The sequence below is a fragment of the Pan troglodytes genome, chromosome 5 (genome assembly GCF_028858775.2).
Source record: "Pan troglodytes isolate AG18354 chromosome 5, NHGRI_mPanTro3-v2.0_pri, whole genome shotgun sequence".
Taxonomy (NCBI): Eukaryota; Metazoa; Chordata; class Mammalia; order Primates; family Hominidae; genus Pan; species Pan troglodytes.
In genome coordinates, this window is record NC_072403.2 from 138,411,555 (window position 1) to 138,416,232 (window position 4,678).

Below are 4,678 nucleotides of genomic sequence, written 5' to 3' on the forward strand. Positions count from 1 at the left end.
AATAAGTAACATTTTTTTTTGCAACAAAACTCTGTCAATAGGTCAGGCTATCCTTCTCATTACCCTCTAGCAGGCAGATCTTCTAAGACCTTACTCTTTTCAGTGGAAAATTTTCAATTTTATTCTCTTGATATTATTAGAAAATTTTCCAAAACATCCAGCTATGGCATTCTTCTAGTAATGATTTCTTAAATGGGATGGATGTGGTGGGGAATCTAAAAAATAAGAGGAGAGAATAAGATTTGAAACTGAAAGTGAGTTGGTTGTAGTATATCCCATTAAGAAGACAAAATAGGCTGGGCACGGTGGCTCATGCCTGTAATCCCAGCACTTTAGGAGGCCGAGATAGGTGAATTGCTTGAGGCCAGGAGTTCGAGATCAGTCTGGCCAACATGGCAAAACCCCATCTCTACTAAAAATACAAAAATTAGCCAGGCATGGTGGCACATGCCTCTAATCCCAGCTACTTAGTAGGCTGAGGCAGGAGAATTGCTTGAACCCAGGAGGCAGAGGTTGCAGTGAACCAAGATCATGCCACTGCACTCGAGCCAGACTCTATCTCCAAAAAAAAAAAAGAAAAGGAAAAATAAATAAGGTGGTTAAAAAAGACCAAAGTGACTTGAAGACATCTATCTGATGCTAAAGAATCATGTTGGGAAAACTATCCAAAAATCATGTTAGAAAAAGTTATAGGAAATGATCAATTGGCTAGAAAAAAGAAAGGTGAATGAATTGCTGCCAAGGCTAAGTGAAGGATGACTATCAGCTCCAGGTTAATTAGCTGGGACAGACAACTATGTTGAGATGCACAACGTCAAAGAGAGTACTGAGCATGTTGTGATGTTACCACTGTACAGCAGAGTGTGCTAGAATGATTAGAACCAAACTACACAGTAAGCTGAGGTCTGTGATAATGTAGTAAGCAAGGAAATAAAAAGAGGCAAGGGAGAAAAGGACAAATAAGGAAACTGGCTGTTGATAGCTTGCACACACTTGTATGCTATAAGGACCTTTTGAAGTTGCAGCAGAAACAGTCCCTGTGGAACAATGATAACAGGAGAGACAGACATTGATGTGTAAATTACATCATCACCCAAAGCCACTTCCACTCAAGCAGAGTCCCAGATCATATTGGGGTTCAAAGGGACTCTAATCTTACCCTACTCATTTTTTTTTTCTCCTAAACTCTTGCCAGAAATGAGGGAAACACAGAGATGCTTGTTCATGTTAGCTTTTCTGACTTGACCTGGAAACTGAGAGTCATGTAATAAGACAAGGGCTGCCCAGAGTTCACAGATTTAAGGATCAAGTTTCTGAAGACATTGGCTTAGATAAAAGGACAGTAGTTAACATTAACATTACATAAGCTTGAACAACTATCTCAAGAGATATCCAGTACTTTGAGAGAAACAAGAAATTGTATCAACAGTTTATAAATAAATGTGAATTTATAATAATATGGCTAGAACTGTCTGTGAAAGGAAAAAGGCTGACCTTTCTGTCTTGAAAAATATTTTTCTTTTCTGAATAATTTAGGGCTGGACAATTTGATCTTTTATAGGTCATACTAATCAACATTTTGCTATTCTTCACTAGACTAGCTTGTTTAGCAATATGAGGAGGGTGCCTCCACTTTCTGAGGGCCATTAGAATTCCTAGGGATAATCATTGTTCAAAGAACTGGATATTAATGATAGTTTCACATAACATTATATATAGTATAAATAACATGCCTACTCACTGAGAGTGGTACGGAAATCAAGAGTCATGAAACCCAGTACAGGAAAATTAACATTGAAAGTACAAATCAAACAATGATATGGCCAAATGTTATCCCCTGTAATAAGAACCATAGATTTGAAAAGTCCCTAAATTCAAATGATAAAGCCCTTTCTCAGTATAAAGTGTTTATATAGCACAAGCTAATTAGTATTAGAAATATCTGCTTTATTTCCTTTTCTCTGAAGCTTAGACATCTATCTGGGAGGAGGCTGAGTACATCAAGTGTTCCTTTCAGTGTAAGCAATAAGTAGTTCACTTCCTGTACTTTCCATGAACTTTGTAATGGTTAAATAAAGCTATATTCAACATGAACTTGTGAATACCTCCCTTTTAATTTTTTTTTTTTTTTTGGCTAGGATTGAAACTTCAGTATAAAATAGAAACTAGTTGACTTTCTGTTCTAATACCATAACAGATTCTTTAGTAGGGTGGTAATATTAATCAGATGTGGCAAATTATTACCATTAAAAGTTAAGTGAGAACTTTGTCACTGTAGAATGTTGTATTAGGTTCATGCTGTTACGTATTCCTCAGCTGTTAAAATATTGTAGGATATTTGTGGAGGTCTTTAGAAAACTTTTTACAGTAATTATTTAAATATTAGGCTGGCTTTAGTTTATTCAGTGAGAGTCTCTAGACTGCTGTCCTTGGTTATATTCTGAAGAAGACTTTGCCCTATAAAGTGAACGTGTTTATATATGCTAATTTGAAATGGGTATATGTTTGGCCAGAATTCTGGCTGGCAATTTGACAGTAAGATAAATGCAAGACACAAGGTTCATGCGTAACAACTGGTGAAGAAAGAGATTAAAAGGGGAAGTTGAAAGTTAGCATAGAGTAATTGGAGGAAGCTAGCTTTGATAAGTCACAAAGGAATTGTATTAGTCAGGGTTCTCAGGAGAAGCAGAGGCAATAGGATATATAGATATATAAGAGAAAATATAGGAATTGGTTCTTACAGATATGAAGGCCAGTGAAGTCCCATGGTATGTAATCTGCAAGCCAGAGATCCAGGAAAGCTTGTGTAATTCAGTCTGAACCAGAAGGCCTGAGAAACAAGAGTTCTGATGTCTGAGGGCAGGAGAAGGTAGATATCCCAGCTTAAGGAGAGAGAGAGAAAAAAAATAAAAAATAAAGGAAAATTCACATTTCCTCCACCTTTTGTTCTATTTGGGCCCTCAACAGATTGAATGATGACCGCTCTTATTGGTGAAGGTGATATTCACTCAGTCTACTGATTCAAATGTTAATCTCTTCTGGAAATAGCATCACAGACACACCAGGAAGTAATGTTTACCAGCTATCTAGCCTCGCCTTAGCTGAGTCAAGTTGAAACATACTATCAACCATTACAGGAGTGATGTGTGCAAACATGCTCCCTTGCCTCTCCCACTTATGCCTTCACCCTTTGACTGGTACTATCTTAGCTTCTGTATCATCTTTTGCATTTTTCCTGTTAATGAGCTTATCCATGATACTGCCACTTCCAGGATATTCTCCCACTCTCTCTTCCCATTGACTCTCCTTTACTCTCCTTCATCTGTGTTCTGCCAGATTTAATCCCTAAAACATTCCTTGAATCCCTATACACATCTCCAAGTCTTCTCTCAATGCCTTAATTCAGCTACATCTTTCTCTTCTTGTCTAGGCAAAGTTAGTTGAGCCCTAGTCTCTCTATTTTATTTATTTATTATTATTTTTTTTTTTGGAGACAGGGTCTCACTCTTTACCTAGGCTGGACTGTAGTGGCATGATCATGGTTCACTGCAGCCTCAACTGCCCAGGCTTAAGTGATCCTTCCACCTCAGCCTTCTGAGTAGCTGGGACTATAGGCATGTGACACCACTCTTGGCTAATTTTTTTTTTTTTTTTGTAGAGATGGGGTTTCACCATGTTGCCCAGGCTGGTCTTGAACTCCTGAGCTCAAGTGATCCACCCACCTTAGCCTCCCAAAGTGCTGTGATTATGGGCATGAGCCACCATGCCCAGCCTAGTCTCCCTATCTTTAGTCTGTCTACTACACAACTGACAAAATGTTCTATCTATTCTGTCCATGTCACTTTCCTTTCTAAAATAGTTCTTCATTGTTTAGAAGATAAAATCCAGCCTCTGTTATTGTATTTTTAAGACCCTCCATAATCTGGTTATTGCAATCATTCTACCCTCATCTCTGCCTACTCCCCGCCTTCAAATGTCCCTGCTTGCAAAACACTTCTCTGCAGGGCATAGATAGATAAATAATTGAAGTGGGCTGGGTGGAAGAAACAGGGAGTTGTGGGAACTGTGGCACTCTGAAATATACAAGGCCCACCTAAAGAATTCAACTTTATTTGTATTAGGGCAATAAGACATGTCTTCAGGACAAGTGGGCCCTGGATTACCTGTTTATGACCTGTGCTAGCAGCATGAAATATTTGCCTGTTCTGGCGTCATGGTATTCTTTTTCCTTCCACAAGTCATTTGCTCATGCTGTTCTCCTCTGATGGTAGTGCTCATCCACAGTATTTTCCCTCTCACTTACCTCATCCTTCTCAAGTTAGCCTCTTCTCCTTACTTAAGATTTAAACCAAATAGTAGTCATCTTCTTCAAAAATCCATTTATGATCCCTATTTATTTCCTACATGTTTCTGTAAATTTTCTATAGCTCCTTCTGTGTTTATTTTAATTAAATACTCACCTCTCCCACTATATTATATGGGAAAAGATATATTGTATTAATTTCTGCACCCTCAGGGTACAGTGGAGAGCCAGGTACATAGTTAGCACTCAACAAAGCCATGAAAACAATGGTGAGTCAAATAGAATTGTGGTTCAACACCTTAGCTTTGCCTTAGAGTCTATGGCTATGGAAATCTATAGATGTCTTGAGGAATCATTTGACACCAGCAAGGGAAG